The sequence below is a fragment of the Rhodamnia argentea genome, chromosome 5, assembly GCF_020921035.1.
Source record: "Rhodamnia argentea isolate NSW1041297 chromosome 5, ASM2092103v1, whole genome shotgun sequence".
In the NCBI taxonomy this organism is placed as follows: domain Eukaryota; kingdom Viridiplantae; phylum Streptophyta; class Magnoliopsida; order Myrtales; family Myrtaceae; genus Rhodamnia; species Rhodamnia argentea.
The window spans coordinates 22,996,176-23,019,020 of NC_063154.1; the positions used below are offsets into that span (position 1 = coordinate 22,996,176).

The 22,845-nt window shown below is 36.9% G+C and overlaps 1 long non-coding RNA gene across 1 annotated transcript in view; it reads right to left on the bottom strand.

The window, feature by feature from the left end:
• Positions 1 to 3,800: 3,800 nt before the first annotated feature.
• Positions 3,801 to 22,845, bottom strand: part of LOC125315181 — a 32,373-nt gene continuing 13,328 nt past the window's right edge. Inside the window, exon 3 of the long non-coding RNA XR_007198537.1 lies at positions 3,801 to 3,943. This is a non-coding gene — a long non-coding RNA (uncharacterized LOC125315181). The remainder of the gene's footprint in view (positions 3,944 to 22,845) is intronic.

Here is a 22,845-nt window from a genome sequence, read left to right on the forward strand (position 1 = left end):
AAGTCAAAATTGGCTTCCCCAACGTGTTTTTATTCAAAATGGGTATTTTCGTGGATTAAAAGCTTGGAATTTGACAAAATCCCCAAATTCTAATCTTGATCCGAAAATGATTTTTGCACTTTTCAAAGGCCAAATGATCAAATCAATTCAAATTGAGGCTACGATTGGATTTATAATGATGAAAAATATAGGACGGAGGTGTTTGATTTTAATGGGTATGCTCATATAAAATGTAATTTCAAGAATCGTGAAACCGGGAACTAAATTGAAAAAAAAATTGTGCAATTAAGCCATTTTAGTCAAAATTAATCAAATTGGAGGGCAAGCAAACCCAATTGCACTTCAGGACTCTAGACACCAATGTCATAGCTTATGAGATGCGAAAATTTCAATTAAAATATTTGAAGAAGAATTTTTATGCTCGATTCGGGTTTATATTTATGAAGGAACATAGTGACCCAAGTTGAATTTTTGAGATTTAAAGTGACCAAATTGAAGAGGGCATTAAAATAAAAATATAAACTATTTTAGTGTATTTTTTTTACCACGAATGATATTTTTTTATGATTTTTTGAGTATTTTATAATTAAATAAATTCGAAAAATAATAAAAATTACGAAAAATATTTTTTGTCCAAAATTGGTTCCTAAGGCTAGGCCAAGGCTACTAAGATTAATTTTGAAATTTTTATAATTTTTTTGCTATTTTTAATTAATTTTCTAAAAACAAAAATGAAATAAAGGGGATAAAAAAAATTAGATGTCAACAACCCCCCTTGCTAACTTGCCGTGCCAGCCACCCAACCTGCTACCCAGACACTACTGCTGACCCAAAACCCTCAATCCGAGCCTCCACCATGAACCACGAGCCACCCATACGTCGTGACCCTAACCCGTCGGTTGTCGTGCCTCGCCGTTCACCACTACCCACGGCCTTGACCTTCACGACTCATGGCCTCCACCGCGACCCCAGCTTCCTTCCACCGACCCAGCTGCCTCTAGTTGACCCACCCACCACCGACGGTAAGTTGCGAGAAAAAAGGCCAAATTGTGGCAGCAATTAGTATTTTTAAAAAATAGCTTTTCCAACATGGATTACTTCTGAAAATGCGATTTTTATGAAAAATTACCTTGAAATTGAGTGTAAACCCCAAATGTTGGGTAGGATTTGAAATGCAATCTCTCAAAATTAAAGTCCTTAATGAAGGAATTGGCACTAAATAGACCCACCAAAAACTATAGGTTAGGAGTCTTGGGGTTCCATGGGTGTCTTGTAGGAAAATTTAATTTCAGTTTCGGCGCTCTAGGGACTAAAATGAAAGAATTTTTTGTGCAATTAGGTCCCTAAAATGAAAATTGAGCAAACTAGTGCACAATTGGACCAAGATATGATATGGGACACTAGAGAATCATGTCACATTCCTCAAAAGTGAAAGAAAGAAAATAAAATGACTCAAATGGTATTTTTTTATTCTCAATTCAAGGGGTGTGTCCGTAAAAGAACACACAAATCTAAATTGAAAATTTCAAATTTTAAGAGGTCAAAATGAAAAGGGGATTAAAATAAAAATATTGATTCTTTTTCTGCATTTTGTGACCTCGAATGCTATTTTTCTTGAATTTTTTTTGGGAATTTTCCTTTGTTTTTGAAAAATATGAAAAATTATTTTTTGCTCAAAATTGGTTCCTCATAATAGGCCAAAGTTCCCAAAGTTGATTTTTTGATTTTATGAATTTTTATGGACTTTTAAAATATTTTTTTAAAGAAAAAGCGATTAAAAATCAGGTGTTCACAGTAATCAAAGCCTAAGCAAAGTTCCTCAAATTCTTCTCATTGTTTCACAATCTACGAGAAAATCTGGGAGGCACTCTATTATGCCTTTTCTATTTTTCCGAAAATTAGAGGTCATTATAGGTACTTTGAAATACATAAGTTTTAGGGATTATGGTTATCTCTTCCACAAGACCTATAATTGTCCAATTGGAGTATTCATTGAAACAACATATATGATTTATGCTTAAGCTTGAATTGATCTAAGCACTTTGAAAATTGATTTTTCCTGCTTATAAAATGATGATAAAACTCTCAAGATAATATCTAACCAAAGACACTAAATGAAAATAGAAATCCCTCTTCTATTTGCATAGGGTACTATGGTTTTATTAGTAGATAGTAGGGGTGTCAACGGGCCGGGTCTCAGCCCGAAATTATACAGTACCCAGCTTGGCCCGGCCAGACCCGGCCCGAACCCGAATTACATATTACCCAAATCTTCGGGTCGGGTCGGGCCGAGTTGGGTCGGGTCGGCTCTCTCTCTCTCTCTCTCTTGTAAGAATTTGGAATCAAGATCCCGTAGTGTTTATAAAAAAAAAAAATCTTCAGCGGCAGATTTTGAACTCATCATTCCAAAGAAAAACATATGCAAAAAGAAAGGAAGTGTCTTCGTTCATGTGCCCAGCTTCTCTGGTTAAGCTGGCGACGGAGAAGGTCGTGGTGGTGGAGTAGTGGTCGGCTTAGACCTCAACGATGCTCCCTCGAGTGCTTCTGCCGCTTGAATAGCTTCCTTCTTTCCACCTGCTCTCTCCTTTTTTTTCTTTTTTCTTTTGGGGTTCTCTCTTGATCTCTCTCCTTCTATCGTATCTCCTCCTAAAAATCGTGGAAACCCCCCTTCTTATGGCCGAGGGGCCACTCTGCTAGTGCTTCAGGTTAGAGGGAATGGCCTTCGGTCGGAGGTTGTTGCCTCAAATCAAAGGGTCGAACATATGTTCTCGGACATCCACAGCAACAAAGGATTGACCAATGTCTGCAAGAATTAATAGAAGATCAGAACTACTCTCCATCGATCCGTGTCCCGAAGGAAAACCCCCAATTCTGAAACCCTAATCGCGTCCGTAGAAGCAACGGCAAGCTGTTATTTAAGCAAAAAGGGTAAAGTCGCAACCTTTAGCAAGGAAACAGCTCACCGTCGAGAAGGATGGACTCCACCGAAGGAAGGTTACCTGAAGGTGAACATAGATGCCTCGCTGGGGAAGATTGGCACCGGAGGATCCGTCGTGGGGAGGTGCTCCGAGACTCATCATCGGGGGCCCTCCTTGATGGTTTCGCCAGAAAGATCCGAGCTTGGTCGCAAGAGCTCTCTACATCAAGCCACGGGCAAGTTAGGGATACGGAGGATGGGGTCTTGGCAGCAATGCCTTTCAAGCTTTTCAAGTAGGGTTTCTGTATGAACCCTTTCGCAGGATCGACGATAACGACACGCCTTCGAGTCGTTCAGAGATTTTTTTTTTTTGGGTCAGAAAGTCATTCAGAGATTGAGATATCGAGGAGTTCTGTGTTTGCATGCAGCCGCTCATCAAGACAAGCGGCTTGGTCATGGGCTCGAGCGGTCCTTTTACTTTTGGGCAGATTCGGGCCGAGCCTTATTGGGAACAGTACTGAGGCCCGGCCCGAGAATATGCCTAACTTTTAAGCCGAGCTGGGCCGGGTCGGGTCGGGCCGGGCCGGCGCGGGCTTTTTTGACAGCCCTATTAGATAGTGCTTGTGTGTGCAAAATAAAAAAAAAAATTGTCGCATTAAATATATTTGGGCCCTTGGAAGACTAATTTAATTAGCTTAAGAATATTAGTAACTAAGATTGACGCGATTAGGAAAGAAAAATACTACTGTTATATGGTGACTTCAGTAAGCAAAAACTCTTTCTGTTTCCCTTTCTGCGGGTGCCATCTCTCTGGTCCGGTTTTCTGTGACCTCATGCCCTGCCGTGAGCCTCCGAGGCAAGGGGGCCGTGGCAGAGCGCGCTGGCAGAGATGGACGTCATGCACCATTGATCATCATTGTCATTTGAGTCTATTTTTGCTTGAAGAAGGGAGAGGAGGCACAACAAAACAAAGAAAAACTCTTTGTTTTTTTCTCTCTGGGGTGCGATCTCGAGTCCGATTCGTGGCTTCAGGCCGCCACTTCTGTTTCATCGATTTTGCAGATTTCTGTGCGATCTTTTTGGCATGATTGATTGATTGTGTATTCACATTGGGGGCTGCTGATTGTGCTTTAGGTATGCTAAGGAAGTTCGGTTTGACTCTGTTACTAGGTTTTCTCGCTAAATCTCTTACCTGGAAAGCAAGAACCGTTTAAGAAAACTTTTTCGGGCAAATATATGTCATCGAGATTGGTTGAGCCAATGCCAACACAACTAAATTGATTAGGTAATTTATTACAAACTGTTTGGTCTAATAGATGGTCTGCTGTTTTCAACATGGAATGCTAGCATCAATCTCACTTAGGTCCCGAATGGTTGAAGGCCATACTCTCTATTACGGCCACCAAACTCACTCGTGGCTTGCTCTCGGTTTTCCAGTTCCTTCATTCAAATCAGTCAGCAAAAGGTTCCCTTCTATTGCTCGAACTACCTGATTACACGAAGCAGATTGGTCTACTAGTGTGGAATAAGATTTGATCTTCGTGTAATCAGGTAGTTTGAGCATTCGAAGGAAACTTTTCCCTCAGTGATTTTAATGAAGGAATTATGCCAAGACATTGCAGACCATCGATGGCCCTGGAAAGCCAAGAACAAGCCACAAGCAAGTTTGGTGGCCTCATAGCGAGTATGGCCTTCAACTATCTAGGTTCTGGCTATGGTGTTCAACCGACTACCGAAGAGATGGAGTTGGGAATAACGGCAGAGGATGGTCGTCACGCTAGTGGAAGCTCTTAATATTAAGACAAGTTGCACAGTTCCATGAGATCTGACCCGTGGCCGCATGTTAGCACTTTTATTTGTATAAAGAAATGGACCAGATCTAGGAAAGCCAAAAAAAACACATCGTGTTTCGTTATGTTTATGTTGCTGATTTGAGTAAGTATAATTCAAGTTATTTTATTAACTGTCAACGCTAGTTTAGTAATGTGTAAGATTGGAACTACAAAAAAAATCATAGCAGGAAGGCTCTTTCTTTTGATCTTATAGGAACAGTTGGTTGCTACAATTTTTTGGTTGGAAAGTTAGAGAGCCTGGGCCGTTCTTCATAATGCTTAGAAGAGTTTTCTCTCCTAATCTTAATCTTTTCCTGGTGCGATCAGTGTGTATGATTCTAATCGTCCATACTCCACAAAAAACTCGCCTGTACCATGATACTGTAATATAACATTGCAGTTTTATTTCAACATTTCACATAGAGTAGTCTATTATGCAGACTAAGGTGGTAGAATCTTAGAGAAATAACCGAAACAATAAGTCTAAGAATGACTTCTATGGTATTGTGCCTTTAGGCTTAGCCAAAACCGTCATATATTCTGCGCAAGAATTTTTGCTCGAGCAAACTTGTCTCTCGACATATTAATGATGACACCCAACAGAAGTAGCAAAGCCAATAAAATTTTAGTATGATTTTTCTTTTTCCATTGCAATATGATAAACAAAATTCTTCGACCTACATATGTATACAGTGCTTTATTCAACAATCATACTCTTATTAAATCATCAACAATCCTCACTGGATCAGGCAATACTTGGGAGACCACTAGAGGATGTGTCGGATTTCAATCCAATTAGGAATGGAAAAGCATGTCTTGTAGCAATACACTGTACGGAAATCTGCTAGCCAATCACATCTTGGTTAAGAATCTCATATCATTCACTTGAACTCATTTCACGTTATCAGACAATGTTTGAGGATGAAGATTAAGCAATGCAAGGAATTATTAATGGGCAGATATTATTCCCACCTGAAACGAAAATTAAGTTGGATTCTCAAGAAAGAATCAAGAATATAATCAAACGAAAAATTTCGCATCCAATCAACTTAATATTTTTCATTAACTAATTATTCAAAAACATGGATCCTTTACCAACCTACAGATTGTTTTTGGGCGCCAGGGGGAAAGAGTCTTTGTCCTTCGGCTAGAGTCCTCTCCATTAAAACCTTCACTTTGAAAATACTCTATTTCATTGTTTTGCTTTTCTATTGTTAGTAATAAAAACACGTTGTTGGGATTTATTTTCTTTTTAGTTTTTTTTCTCTTTTCCTTTTTCTTCAATTAAGCTGGTTCGTTTGTTAAATTAAGATACGTTTACCCCTCAATTATTTTTTTTTGTGTAAACGGAGAAAGGCCATACATTAATTCAAGATAATTCTACATGATTCTCTCTAATATTTTAATTTAATAATAGATTGAGACGTCAATAAATTGAAAAATGTTAATCTCAGAAAAATAAAGATTGCGAATATCGGATGTATTCACAATTTTATTTGTTTTATCACTGAAGTCCGTCACATTTATAAATTCTAAATCTGCAATTTTGTACGTGGTTAGTTGGGGATCTCTATCTGATTTTAAAATTCCTCAGGAATTCAAAACTTAGAATCTCTTTTAGACCCTTAAGATTAAATTAAGCTACTTTGCCCAATTCTGTTTGGAAAAGTAAACCTATTCCTGCTTTAATCCACGATGTCTATCCCTCTATAAATAATCCATTCGCTAAGCCTTCAATAGTTTGTACATTAAGGGTCTCAATATCTCTCCTACGGGTTGGAGATCAAATTCATAAGGATTCACCATTCTTCTTCGGAAAGTTATGATGGCTGTTCTCAAAAGAAAGCTGCATTGGCTCGTTGAGAAGTTGGGAATAGGCGAGAAGCTAGCAAGAAAAGGATGCTTCGCAGTGTACATTGGCGAAGAAAGAGAACGTTGCGAGATCCCCGGTGAACTTCTTGCATTCTATAATGTTGCAAGCACTGTTGAATCAGTGCCGAGATCAGTTGGATGAGAGTATAGGGGTCTGCTTGGATTGCTTGCCCGAATTGCTCAATTGGGTTCTTCAAGTGGCCATGGCCGAAGTAGGAGAGACCAACCATAATCATCCGATCAAGAATGATGGGATCACACTTGTCGATATGCACTTGATTCAGTCGTTTAGTAGTTTCACTGTAATGCCGTAGGACTTGATCTTAGTTTTTCCGTTGGATTAGGTTCTAATGTACATGCGAAGATCATGTTTTGTAATTTGACTTAATGACTGAATTTCTCTGCAGGTATTGTTACTAATGTGTTTATTTTGTGATGAATTGCTCGTAAAAACTAGTACAAGCCATCACTTTTAGAGTCTTTTCTGCCATGGATATGTTCATCCTAGGTCAAATCCATCTAAAAGCATTTATCAAAGAGATTCCTAATGCGGCTCATGTTTCGATTTTTTCTTTTCAGAGGATTGAATGCCCAAAATGATCTCTGAAGAAAAAGGTTTCATGTTGACACATGTGGTCTCCGAACAAAAAGATATTATCTTGTTCAAATGAAATATTTGCATTTATGTGACAAGCAAATATTCTTAGCCCAATTATTTCAAGCATACATACGATATATCAATGTTTAGATAAATTGTTATCGCCTTATGCTTGGTATCGGATTTTATTGTGAAAATCATTTTTAGTAGTAATCATTGCCCGATTTAATCTACTGGAAGTGCTTTTTATTTTTATTTTTATCACCAATAGTGTCAAATGTAAAACTTATAGCCTCTGTTCCGATAAGCATGCCAGAATATTCAACTCCAAAAATTTGGCTATAAGGTAGAGACAGATTACATGAATATGAGACTCGAACGAGGAGAGATCGGTTGGACACCCCACCTTACAAGCGAAACAACAAGCCACTTCAAAAATTGATAATAAGATAAACAAAAATATTGTATTGATGTTAGACTATAATATAGTTAGACACATTGTTTTTCTCCGGAGTTTAATTTGTTAAGATTCGGATCACGATTATAAATGTTAGCGTATTACTAAAGAATGACCAATTGCGAAGCTATGGACTTTCTAAAAGTAATGATAGAGGCAGGAAGTCCAAACCATCTTCGTGATCAATGTAGGAGTCAACTTCGCTTTCGAGTTCTTTTGCTCCCACTCGAATTCATTCTGTTTATTTTAGAAAAGGCAAAATTAGATTGACTCAAAAATTGAATTGAACAAATACAATCACTCTAATTCGTTAATGTGGATTATGTACGATACTTTATGAAGATGAAGTCAATATAAGTCCGAAAGATAATATATGTAATTAATCACATCTATGTCATTTACTTATTCATCTCACTAAGGAAAACTGATTGTATTATTAAAAATATAGTGAATTGTCGTCTCATGTAATTATATGGTGTATGCTATATAACTCAGAAATTTAAAGCAAATTTGTGGAAGTCTATTGAACTTAGGTTCAACGAAAAGCAAAAAGAGAAATTTGAAATACAAAGTCAATTTGAAAAAGAAAAGGAAATGCCAAAGCTATGCAATGGAAATGGAGAAAAGTGAAACTAAGGCTACATTTGTTTTATGAAAAATAAATTATTTAAAAAATATTTTTGTAGAAATGATCGCTTATATTGCTTAATATGATTAGTTGATGGTGAATTTTTTTTTTCCGTTCACTCATTTTTGTAAACATTTTTCGAGTCATTCATTTTTTGCTAAACAAACCAAGCCTAAGTAATAAATAAAGTTTGACTATGTATGCTCTTATACACTCATTAAAGCCCAAAAACAGAAACCAAATTAAAATTTTCATAGTAATTACTATATAACAGAATATAACAGAAATATAGTCCCAATACCCTGGACAACTCTGGAATAAACTAAAAATATAGATCTAAATAAAATCGCACATAATAAAATATGATACTATAAAAAGGACTTTTAAATTTGGTGTCCAACCCCAAATTGACTAAATTACACCTAAGGTTTATACGATTTCACAACAACAAAATCGAAGATGGTAATTTTATCCATTTGACTAGGTAATTTTTCTGTTAATTGTCTGGTACTTTGATAAAACCACTCTTTCATTTGGAAAATTATAAAAAAAAAGTCCTAAAACAATTGTAATTGTGCCGATTCATTCCTAAACTTTTTTTATTTATTTATATATTTTGTCGATTCAATCCTGAACCTTTTGCAATTATGCTAATTCGGTCCAAATTTTGGCAAGCCGTCCGGCGACATAAACATTTCAATTCTTTTGTAATTTTTTATTCTTTTATTTTATTTTTCATTTTTTATTTTATTTTTCTTTCTTTTTTCCCCTCTTCTTCCTCTGACCGATCGCCAATATTAGAATATTGTGTCGCAACAAAGTCCCGTTTTCCCTTGATGTCCCTACTGTCTAAATGCAAATTACCCGGTGTCAATCTTTTTCAAATGAGATCGAGAGAGATATGTATGTGACTAATCGATCTAGGGTACCGCATACGAAAATCTACTTGTGATTATGTTCGATTTTGAGCTGTCATATATGACAACGAGCTTTGAGAGTTGTTGATCGCATGGATTATTTGCCCATATGAACATTGCGGTGAGAAGAGAAATAGAGATGTTTAGCCCTTCATGAGTAAGTGGGATATGTTGGAACGTTACGCCCATTTAAAGGCAAAATTGATGGCAATATTGATTATTGCTTTTATTCCAATATTTATTCTGATAATAATGGATATCTTGAATTTCCTAATTAATTATATGAGGTAGTTTTGGTAACTCTTCAATATACACCCTTCAGAACGTACAACGTTCTGTTACCTCTCCCAAAAAGCTCTCTCTCGTTTAAGACTCTCTATGGGTATCAACAACGGATGATTGGGGGATTCGGATTCGAACTCTCCTGTGATTGGGGCTTCTAATATGTGGCTATCGAGGTATGTCCGTTATATGTAATTTATCTCTTCGATTAGCGATTCAAGTCAATCTAGGGCTTGTATTTAGATGTAATCCGCCGTGTATTTGTACGTATTTCATCGGGATTCGTTTCCTTCAAGAGGTTTATCAAGTTCCTCTTTGAGGCATTTAACAAGAGTGAGATGATGCCTATGAAGTTGTGTTGCGGGAAGATGGGCTGCACTCGTGCGGAGGGTTGAGGAATGCGAGGAGTAGGTCTAGAGGAAGAGTCAATTGGTTCTAAAGCACGACACACTTCACTAGTGTGTCTCACCGATTAGTAACAAGGAGAAGAAGTTGAGTTCTCTAATGTAGCCGACTGAGGAATGTCGCAAGGATTAAGATTCAAAGAAGGAGGATGTGGAGGTGCTACAACAAGAATTGGACTCGAAGGAGAAGAAAGTTGCATCGGTGTAGAGTCTACTCAACGAAAATGCTCGAAAACTTGATTCGAATGTGGAGAAGTTGGCTTGCTGAAGTGTTGTCTTGATCATCGCACTAAGGCAGTTTAATTGACATTGAAGGAATTGAGTATAGTGTAGAGTCCACGAGAGTGAGAAGAGGTTGAGATTTTTGGAGTGCACAATTGAAGAGTGGGATAAGGAGGTCGTGAGCGAGAGAATCGCAATCCCCCAAAGATAAGATAAAGAACTGTCAGGTTGAACTTAAAGTTGAGGAGATGGAACTCTAGGGAATCCATAAATCCATGGAAGAGTGGAGGTCCAAGGAGCTTAAATCTGAAGAGTCAATTTGATTCCATCAATATCCGATTGAGAAGCATAAAAAGGAGCTTAAGTCGAAGGAAAAGGACTTTGAGAAAATCAATAGGTTGATCAATGAGCGGTTGATGGCACTTATTTTGAATGATAGGGAACTAAGGTCAATTGAAACATCTATTTGAAAACTATCCAATAGATATATCAATAGATCCCAATTCCTTGTCTTTCAAAATCAGTGCTATTAACTGCCCATAGATAAACCTGTTTATTTCCCCATACTCTTTTTCCTTGGATTTGAGCTCCTCTTTATGCTTCGTCAATCGATATTTTGATGGAATCATCTTGCCTCTCTTTAGATTCAAGCTACTTGGACCATTCGTCAATGGATTTACGAATTCCCCAGATTTCCTCCTCTTCCACTTTCAATTCAACCGGACAATCCTCCAATCTTATCATTAAGAGATTGGGATTTGCCTACCACAACGTCCTTGTCCCATGAACTCCAAAACTCTCAACCTTTTCTCACTCTCGTGGAGTGTCTCGAATCAATCATCAAGCATACTCCGTACCATACTCAATTCCTCTCTAATGAATTCAATCGCCCTAGAGCACTCATCAAGAGAACGTTTCACTAACCCTGACTTTTCCTTCAAATGTAGCTCCTGAGCATTTTCCTCGAGCAAGCTCTACACCAAGCGACTTTCTTCTCCTTTGAGTCCAATTCTTTCACAACACTTCCACCTCCTCCTCCTTTGTATCATAATCATTGCTACATTCCTTACACAGCTACATCATAGGACTCAGCTCCTTCTCCTTGTCCCTGACTAGCAAGATACACTCGTTAAGTGCATCGCACGTTAGAAACAACTGAGTCTCTTCCTTCTTATATTCATCCTTGCATTTCACAAGCCGCTTTTCCACTAACCTCTAGTTGCTTGTCTTCCTCCGGACCTTCTCGACCCTTCGCCACATAGAGTACAGGCCATCCTCCCACAATGTGACTTCGTGGACGACTTCTCACCCTCGTTGAGTGCCTCGGAGCAGCACTTGAGCGACCTTTGGTTGCTATCTAAATGCTCCTCCAGGTCCTTCCACTAGAGAGTAAGCAAGAGAATCAAGGCTGTAGACGCCTGCACTTGCTTGTATGTCCTTCTTCGGCTCTATCTACTTCAACTCAATACAAGCTTTTCTCCATCGAAGAACCAACATCAGAAACTACCTGAAAAGAGAAAACCCACCTACCATGCTTTTAAAAAAAAGAACACACGATATTAATCTCTCTCTCTTCTGTGCTCTACCACGGTATGTCGAGATCTCTTTTCTCTTGTCAAAGCTTAATGATGGAGGCTCAGCCAATGTGGGTTACATGTGGGTTATAGCAAACTGATAGAATTTGACTCGCAATACCTTTGGCTCGGCCAACGTTGGTTACATATCTTGTCAAACATTGACAGACTATCATATGGCTTACAGCAGAAAGAGTAGCACTCTGGGTTATAGTAGCTTTCTTATCGCCACTCCCTTTACAACTACCAAGGTTGTAGAGAGCATTAACTTCCACCTCACATTCAAACCATGTCACAGAGCTAACTACCTAGAGAACAAAGTAATTCAAGTAAAAAATTTACATGTTAAATTTCCAATTCCACTTGATCACGCGAAAAAGTTTCAATCAGGTCAAGTAGTTGATCTTAGTTAGAAAAGACCATAAAATGCATTTATCCAAGGAAACCAGTAATATTGAAGTTTATACTTTTGAGAAAAACTTAGCCTATATATATGAAAGAGGTCCTACAACGTTACAATTAATCACCTGACATTATAGATTCTTGCATAGAGCAACTTTGCTTTTCAACAACCTTACCCAAAAAAAAAAACCTTTGCTTTTCAACAAATAATCCTTAGGACTAAAAAGATTTGAAATTAGTGACTTGCCAGATATAGGGTTGGGTAGGGCCTCCATCGAAAGTCTCAGACTGAGTGTTCAGGGTGGCCCACAATTTTTGCAAAAACCCACGTGGCCCAGCCCACAAAAACCCCTATCTCCAACAATATATCCATTTATGGTAACCCAAATTCTGCTCAAAGAAATTACACTTTAGATTATCGAAAGCCCTTAATTTTTTCTCCCTCTACATTAGCCAAAAATTTGATAGAGGGGTAGTAGCAAGTATTAGTCTCTTCTCTTTATCAAACAGAAAACAAATTCCTTTCAAAACTCAAAGTTCAAGAGGCCTCGACCCAACGAATGCTTAAAAGTCACAATACAATATTCTCCTAGTTGTCTCACTCCATTGCTGTATTCTGACTCAAATGTTTTACACAGAAAGCACCTATTTACAATCTAAAACCTCTCTTTTGCAAGTTTTCAGTTCCAAGTATTTGATCACGCAAAAAAAAAAAAAAAAAGCAAATTATATTTGCTACTTTAGAGCTTTATTAACAGCAAAAGCAAGATACATATGAAAAAGGGAGGTTGTTAAAGTCAACATAGAAATGGAATTCTTGCCTATGAAATCTCTCTTTTATCAAGAGAGTCATCAACGGAATGGAACCAGTCTAAAATTGCAGCATAGTGTATCACATATAAAACAAGTGCTTCATAAATGTTTGGCCTTTTCATTTACCGAGTAAGTACTTGTTTAGTGGGAATGCCAAGCGACTCTTGTTTGGATAATACAACATCATTGTGTATCGTCACACAATCATTAGTAATTTTTCAAGGCATATCAACATAGATAAGCAACAAAAGATCCAGCTATACTATAGAAGAAAAAACTTACTGGAACACAAGAAGCAGCATCCATCTGCAACCCAGTCGCAGCATTTAGGTTCCTTCAATTCCGTCAATGACATAATTGGAGGTATTTTTGAATAACTGCAAGCATCATTGTTTCTTGTGATGATAAAAGGAAAATCTAGAGCTGTTTTTGGTAAATCCCCAAATTCAGCAAGACAAACTGCGAATCAAAAGATCTGCTCCACTCTTGCAATAGCACAATTATCACCAACAACTTCCCTACATTTGGAATACAGAGGAACAAAGGTTTCATTCTATCGGACATCCTTACTGTTGCCTTCAGAATAAAAAAATAAAGCCTTCTTGGAAGCTCCATACCGATGGTTTCACTTTGTTTCACCATTTTTTCAACCAGGAAAAGATAGAAGCCAACATGACATAGAAAGAGAGTTCCAGTTCTGACAATGGCTTCTTTCTTTTATCACAATGCTTTGAAGTTAATCACGGTGGTCTCTAGCAATCTAAATAGTTGTGGTAATAACAAATTTTGATCATATTTACATATTAGGAAAAGCAAGAACGCAAGCATGTCTTATGGCGTCTTAGATAAAACGAAAAAGCTATTTTATTCCCATCCACTCTGAATGGGATAGTTAACCCAACAAAAAAAATCATCAAGGACAACTATTCTCTATGCCTATCCCTTGGTCCCATGGTAATAGCAAATGAAACAAAGACAAAAGTAAGTAAAAAAAAAAAAATACAATATTGCCTCGATTCTTTTGGGGTGCAAGGACATATAAAAAGGAAAATGATACCTTCTGCTTTTGCTCTCCGCTGCCAAGCCTACATCTGAGCACAAAGATAGCAGACAGTGATGGTAATCTGAACGCCATTTAGTACTTGTGAGATGGCTAGCAATCACAAGAAACCCGGCAGGAAGAGTCTACAACAATATGGAATAAGTCAAAATCCATCTAGTAAATCACAGCATAACGTCACAAACTCGACAATTTTCCCTAGTACCACTTGCAAAGAATACTAAGGGAAAGTGCGTAGACCTCAACATGTCCTGTTGTGGCTTCTCGGCCAAGGTTTTTCTTGCAGCCGATCCTAAGCTCAAAAGCTTTTTTTTTTTTTTTTTTTTTGGTCGATAAACTCAAAAGCTTGCTCAAGTAGCTTCTTATCATAAAAAACCATGGTCTCATGAATGACCTCTCAAAGCCTATATTCGCTATATGAGACATAGCATCCAGCAGCTGCAGCAAAAGCAACCTTGAAATTTTACAAAGCAAATTTATGGGTAACATTCCAATTACATTAGAGAACATAAGCGTCCTAAAGGAGATGTCCGTACACAAATCCACGGTAAACCAGCAGTTGAGGCATGGCCCTCTTCTAACATTTCAATATGAGGCGGCAGTATCATATCCACAATTTAGGACTTACTAATAGCAAAATTCAAATCTACAGTATGCTTATCAGATTAAGTTGCACAACAGGAAGTGCTTGCTTCTCCTTTCCATCCGGAAATTAGTAAATATTGCATACACATCTAAACAAAGATAGTTGAAATTGAAAAAAGAAAATTTAAAAATACCAAAAGAATGTCATCAAATTATAGTTATAAAACAGGTAACGAGGTAACAATGAGACTCAAGTGGACTCCAATCGATGAAACACAAGTAATTTGAGAAGAACATGCTCATATCTTACATACAGGTATTACTCGGCCAATATCGACTATAATGCTTCTCTGATATTCATCCAACCTGTTCAACATAGTCATTCCTTTCCCGGTCACGCCGCTAATCCCATGATAGAAGTGTCCATACGAGCCCGGTCCTTGCTCCAGCCATATTCAATCACTTCACAGCTTGCTTTCGTTACACTTTCGACCTTGCCTACTGGCCCACGCATCAGCCTGCGGCAAATTGTAGTCCTGAGAAAAGAGTTTTGTGGATGAAAACATCAAACATAGTAAAAATTAAAAGGTCGAGTTATCATTTACATAGATTAAACTGATGCTAGCGACACGATCGGAAGAGACGATCACTAGAGAAGGGAAGAAGGTGAAGTGATCGGAAAGAGATCAGTAGAGATTTGATCAAGATTGCAGGGATTTGTTTCCTAACTAGATTGGTTATTCTCCTGGTTTTTAGCATATTTTGTGAACCATGTTATTCATGTATCTTTCATGTAGTTAGATAAGATTCTATCCTCTATAAACCAAACTGACCAGAATACAAAAATATTTTTGAATGATTGACGAATATTGAAATATTTCGTAAATGTCGTCTTTATCATCTATAATTGATTCGGTCAAGATTACAAGGATTTGTTTCCTTAGTTTTTAAAAATTCAAAAAAAAAACTTCTTCATCCAAAACAAGCTTCCTATGGCGCACATACCTATGCAACTTGGAAATTCGAAACGTGAAAGAGGATTGTGCTACTGTATGTGGGTTATACGAAGAGATTGTTGATGGACGAATTTTCAAAGAACTGTTGCATATATATATTTAAAGGGACAAGAACAGTAGGAGTGCCATAATTTTTGTTTGATGCTTACTCGAGTGCCATAAATTTTTTTCACTCACTTATGTGTCACAAATATATATAATATATATATATAAAGAAATTACTTGAATGCCATCGGCAATAGAGAGCGGACCGTCATCCTATATCGAACTATCTTTTACAATTTTCCTTTTTCTTCTAAATATGAAGAATCCATATCTTAAATTTTCATTCATGATGAAACTAGGTCCACTACTATCACCGAGGAAGGTAGCATTTAGTTAGGGTGAAAACATTATCATAATTTTAGTTTGATGGGTCATTATCAGTGGATTGTTTGCTCACGAAAGACCATGACAGCTACATTATGCCTTTTTTTAACACCAAAAAAGCTTGTAGTTTTTATTGAAAGCTTCAGCGATGGCCCACGCACCTATGCTGAGATCAATTGAAAACACCACTCCTAGCTATTTCATACACTGACTAGTGTTACGAGATTACAAATTACATTGGCTTCTTTCGAATTATGCTTTACTTATACTTAAATTATCATAGGGATTGGTTAGGAAAAGATCAAGATTGAAGAAGATACTCTAGATGCCGAGCTCAGTTGGAGCTTAAATCAAGTGAGACATTTGGATAATTGAATGTTGTCTACAGATTGAGCCCCGTGCATGGACCAAGAGACACATCACCCACCACCATGGTTGGATTAGTAAACTTTTTTTTTTATTTGCTCTAGCCAGATCAATGTGAAGTACAGATTTTTCGGTTCTCTCCCTTGGAGAAACTTAATGGTTTCAATGATTGAAAGTTAATGGATTCTGATATGTGTTGAAATATCAAGGACTTTGTAAGATCCGAATTCCTAACAAAAGATGTGGACATATAATTGAAACAAATAAGGAAATTGCAAGTAACTTTTATTGAATGAGTACAAATTATTTAAATTCTTGGACGCATGCTGCTTAATGACTGGACTTCAACAATAAACATCTCCATGGAAGCCAATAATGTGCATAGAGATACTAAAATGCTTAACATACTCAACTGAAACGCTTTTATAACCGAAGATAAATACTCAACCAAAGAAATATAATCTACTTTGACTTTCGAATTCAAGAGTCAAGCAAAATCTACTCTGAAAATCTGATGGGCTTCTTGATTGATGTTGTACAATTCTTGTTTGAAGTGAATTGTCTGCATTGAATGTCTAGAAAGACATATCTGTCATCCTTGATTCTTCCTTATCTCTAACAGGGCATTTCGTTTCCTCCCAAGAATCCCTAACTGTCTTTTGAGATTCGCCCTACTTCATGGATGGCTTGTAACCATTTATGATCTTTTAGCTACAGCTATCCCTTAGTTGATGCATACTTCTTGCCTCATATTTTGACTTTCTTTCATGTTTCGGTTACGTTTATCGTTGACACGTGTAACGAACTCCACCTTCCATCGATGGGTTTCGTAAGCTACTTGTGTTATTATGACCTTTAAGATCGATGAGCTTGTTTGTCCAACTTTCCGCGGTGAAAAGGTTCATGCAGCTATTGTAATCTATGAAATCCCTAGAGTAAAGAACGTCACCAACCTTTTTAACCTCCAAATCATTGCAATCAATAGAAAAAAGAAAAAAAAGAAAAATTAATAAAAAATTCAGAAAAATTCAGAAAAATTCAAAATTCAAAAAATCCACATCAACATCAATCGTGCCACGTAAGACGATCATTATTAAGAGGCTATGTTGGCAAATTATCAAAAGCTTAGGCTGAACTGGACAAATTGAAAGATTTAGGACTAAATTGGAACAAGTATAAGAGATTTAGGACTTTTTGCAAGACGCTTATTTTTTGTTAAGTGAATTTTATTTCTTATGATTTTATTGTATAATTGAGTGCACAATTGTCATTTGTTAAGTATATCATTATCATTTTGATTTTTTATTATTTATTAATTAAAATGATCTTTTTATTAAACTTTGTTGGGCAAATTTTCATTGAGCAAAGTGCGCACTCACCTCTTCGTGATATTCGCATGTGTCAAGTTCGTCCTTTACAACTGAAGCAATACAATCGCGGGTTGCCGTAGCTAACACAAATACATATCAATCAATGCAATGCACCATAATTCTCAATTAAAGAGAATTATATGATTGAAGTCCACGTGTTTGAATTTAACCCATGGAATTGCTCAGTGATTAGAGGACAAATTTAAGTGTCGTTTAGAACAGGACACGTGTCCGATATCACATACTATCAAGTATACATGATTCAGGTCACCAACATAAAATGAACTTATATGTCCCACGTCACTTCTTTCTTTGTTGTTGTGGTGAAATATTTTGTCTCGGAATATCGTTCAAGCAGTGTTATGAAAATTTTAGTTCTGATTTTCAAATATTTATCTCTATCGGATTTACCGACCTGTTTTCTATTTATGGTAATGGGTTTTATTGGTTTTTTTTAAGACTCCAAACAAGAAAACAAGTCTTGGGATCAGGTTTCCCTATCCAACATGAAGATTAAGAAAAAAAAAAAAGTCAACACTTTTACGGATAACAAGATAAATCACTTCTTTTTATCCGAACTCTAAGAAGAAACCCGTTCGATAGTGCCTCTTCAATCCTTGTTATATCTCTATCTGAACTCTAAGAATGGATATGTCTTTGAGCCCTTCTTCTCAATCTCCATGGAATGGAGTGGATACAAGACCAAAAACGTTTTTTTTTTTTTTTTGTTAAATTGGTGGGCATCATAGAATGAAAAGAAGGTAAATTTTAAGAAATCTAAAAGTAAGACAAAGAAGTATCTTCCCATCTATTTACTAATAAAAGGTGCACAGATATTGCATGGTTGTAAAGATTTGACATTTTAAGAATTTCATAAAGTTGTTTAATAACGGATTATTCGAATTATTTATTAATAGAAAGAAATTGTTGAAATAGTATCTGAAGAACCTGTTCATACATTGTATAATTTGTTAAAGATTGAAACTTTTCTTTTTTTTTTTTTTTGGTAATATAGGAACTTTAAAATTAATGGATTTTCCTTGATGAAATATTTATAAAGTACCCAACTGAGGATATTTTGAGAAAGAAAGTATGAATGTCATCCACAAAAATTAAGACTATTTATGTTATTAGTAGAACTTAATTCGATCATGATATTAGAGCTTAAATATTCAAGCTGGGGGAGGCAACAGAACTGTGTTACAGTATTTAAATATTAAACAACACTTTATTTAACAATTAAAAATTTTAAAATAATTGACACTGATGTTATCAAATTTTACGGCATTTTATGATGTCACCGTGATGGAGATAAAAGGCGTGAATTGAGGGATTGACTTCCCAAGAAACCGAGGGGATTCCTAACCGACTTTTGTATTTCTTAATCGAGAATCACGTTTCATTTGTTGCAGTCGCGTTAGAATTTGGATGATGTTTTTTTATGCCAAATATTCATATCCATTTGGCGTCAGTTATTTTCTCACTCATATCTAATTTTTGATAGCTCTATGTTAGGGAAAATTGTCAAATAAGTCCTAAACATATTACACTTTTGTCAATACAGTCATAAATTTTTTAATTTTGCTAATTAAGTCATAAACATTTTAGATTTGTGTCAATTCAATCCTAAACCTTTTACATTTATGCTAATTCAATCCATTCGGCCAACTTTAACTAGTCGAAGCTGGCGTGAACCGACCCGGTCTTGACGGGGCAGTTTTTAATAATATTTTAATAATTTTTCAATTTTTTCCCTTTTCTTTTATTTTTTGTTCATCTTCCTCGTGAACAGTAATGAAGCCGGCCACTATTCATCTTCTTCCTGAACGCCGCCACTGTTCATCGCGAATTTTGCAAGTGCCGGCCATACCTGTTGAAAGTGCTCGGCCAACCATGGTGTGGCCAAATCTGAAAACGGGTGCTCGAAGCTTTTAATTTTTAAAGAAACTTGCAAACTTGTAAGGATCTGCTGTTTCGTTTGCTCTGGGAAAACTGTGACTGAGCCATGTCCATTGGGATTCCATCGCAGTCAGCATCCTCCTCCTCTCTCACAACCTTCCAAGGTTGTTGGATCTTGGATCACCCACAAGAAAAAACTACACAACACAAGGACCAACAAAGTGAAAAATCACAACTTTCTTTCTTGCTGTTGCTGGGATTATTATGCTGCTTTCGCTTTATGCATCTGGATGGTATCTCGAGCACCTATTTCCAGATCTGGGCCCAGCTCGGCCAGCCATGGCGTCGCCAGATCTGGGCCAGCTTGCCATGGCAGGGCGAGCTTCCAGCTCGCCCAGATAAGGCAATGCCATGGCTGGCCGAGCACTTGCAATAGGTATGGCTGGCACTTGCAAAAGTCGACGAGGGTTAGCAGCCTTGCCCATTCCGCTGCTCGTGATTGCAAGGATCGCGATGAATAGTGGCTGGCCTTGCTACTGTTCATGAAGCAGATGAACAGAAAATTAAAAAAAGGGAAAAAATAAAAACATTGAAAATTTTTTAGAATATTATTAAAATCGCCCCGTCAGCGTCGATCGGTCAAAGTTGGTCGGATAGACTGAATTGGCACAAATGTAAAAAGTTTAAGATTCAATTGACACAAAAATATATTTAGGACTAAATTGGCATAAATCTAAAAGGTTTAGGATTTAATTGGCAAAATTAGAAGGTTTAAGACTAAATTAGCAAAAGTGTAATAGGTTTAGGTCTTTTTTGACAATCTTCCCCTCTATGTTATGCTTATCGTTATGCGTGCAGTTCCGCGAAAAATTGAGCAAAAAGCCATTGCATTGGCCCTTTATATACAAGACAGAATGCAGGTAGGACATATCGAATGAATCCTAGTTAAGTAAAACACCAACGAAATGGTTTAAACGAAAAAGGAGAAACGAGAAGATGAAGTTCTACCTTATTCAGGCCTCTTTGATGTTTTATAGCTTGAATAACTGTCAAAGGATGTTTGATGTTTTACAACTTGTGTTTACAGCTTGTATAACTGTTAGCATTGGAGTACGAGCATTCTTGTTGGTTACAAAGTTCCTATGTGCTTTAGTAACTTGATTGTGATACTTACGTTTTTAATCTTTGCTCTTCATGTCTGCAGTTATAATGTCAATGTAACCGCAATTCAGTTCTTAAATTCTTGGAGACATTCGAAGGTACCGGGTGGAGCACTGTTTGCGGCTGCATTTTTGTTGGAAAGGGTTGGTGATGTTGGGAGGCTCTCTTTCTTACACTGTCGAGCCTCGATGAAAAATTTGAGAAACTCGATGCTGCTACCATAGACGCGACTTCTGAGGTGACTGCAAGGCAATTCCTATAGCTTGGAACATTAATTTGAGAAACTCGATGCTGTTATAATAGTTGCTTCTTTTGAGGCGACACAAGGCAATTCCTATAGCTTGGAACATTTCAGCACCGAATTAAGAATGGAGGAGGTTAATGCTTTTATGTCCAAGATTTTAGAAGTCGCACACCTGCGACGCCCTAGTTTTGCCTTATGACTCCCGACTGTAATGCAACAGCAATTTAGTTCCTTGCCTGTGACCCATCTTGTCGAAGTTTGGTTGTCCATAGACGTGTGCATGTATTATGTCATCCAAATGCGATTTCCTCCATTTTGTTCTTTTATCAAGCATATCATAGCGCATATCAATTCGCTTTTACGATTAGAATTAATTAACTTCGAGAGTACAATCCGTTCTTTTCTCACTAGTCGTTTTAAGCAACGACATGAAGGAACGACTTGATTGGACCATATGATTCATTATAATCGGAGAGTCAAAGCCATGATTAATATCATCAGAATGACATAATTTCATGTGTTTAGACCATCTGTCGTTCACAATTTTAATATAGAAATATAAAAATATGTTAATATCACGAAAAACTCCAAACCGGTACACATATGACAAATTTACTCCGGACTAATTTGTTGACAACAAAAAATCCCATCTTGGTATATTTGTGACAAATATGCCCCATACTAATTTTTTGAACATGAAAAACTCCAAACCGGAATACCGGTTACAAAATTATCGTCGATTAGTTTCCGTTAAATTAGGTTAATATCACGGATAACCCCAAATTAATATACCCGTGACAAACGGTAGGTAAAAATCTCAAACTGTCTCAAACTGGTACACCCATCAACTATCACATGTTAAGACTAAATTTGTCATATGAGTATTAATTTGGGGATTTTTATGGTCAAATAATTAATTTGGGAAAGATTTGTCACATAATTATCAGTTTGAGATTTTTTGTGATATTAACCCAGGTAATTTTGCCCCCAAAATAATTTTTACCCGCTAGAACTATGTTCTTGTGTGCGTCTTCGTCGCTCTTTTTACCTTCGGTTCATTTGGCATGAACGTGTCTATGTTAAGGACTATGGACTCCATAAAAGTTCCGTCGTGAGTTTCATTAATAGGATTAGCGCGGAAGATGTCTCTTTTTAACCCTCGTTTGCTTGATCTGTTTCCCATTTTTTTTTCCAAAATTCTCCTTTGACCAAGCATTGCCAGCCCACACGGTCTCTGATGCAAAGTGTTCTTTGTCGCTTCTTTCAAAGGTACGCAAAATGACTACTGACAATATTACAAAACCCAATTATATTCGGTCAACATGAAAACATCAAAGTTTGTCAAGGAACATCAAGTCAGAACAGCTTTAACAAACCCAAACACAAATCAAATACTAGTCAATCTTTTCTCCTTTTCTTGGAGGGTAGAGGTGTCAGTGATGGCTCAAAGTTAGCTGTTAGTGTATCATAGCACTGTTGACGCCTAAATTTTGATTAATCTATTTTTTGCATAAAAATTATAAAAAATCATCTCACATATTTATTTTTAGCGTACATTGCATTGGCATATAATCGGGCAAGCGGAACACTTAATTTAGCATGCGTCTAGACTAGGCACGGGATGGAAAAATACACCGAGAAGATTTGAAACTTCAAGGACTGTATTGCAAATACTTAAAATTTCAGGGATTGTATTGCAAATACCAAAAGAAGATGAAGAAGGGAAGATGATGAAGGGAAGATAATGAAAAGAAGATGAAGAAGGGAAGATGATGAAGGGAAGATAATGAAGGGAAGATGAAAATGGAAGGTGAAGAAATGAAGATGAAGAAGGGAAGATGAAAATGGAAGGTGAAG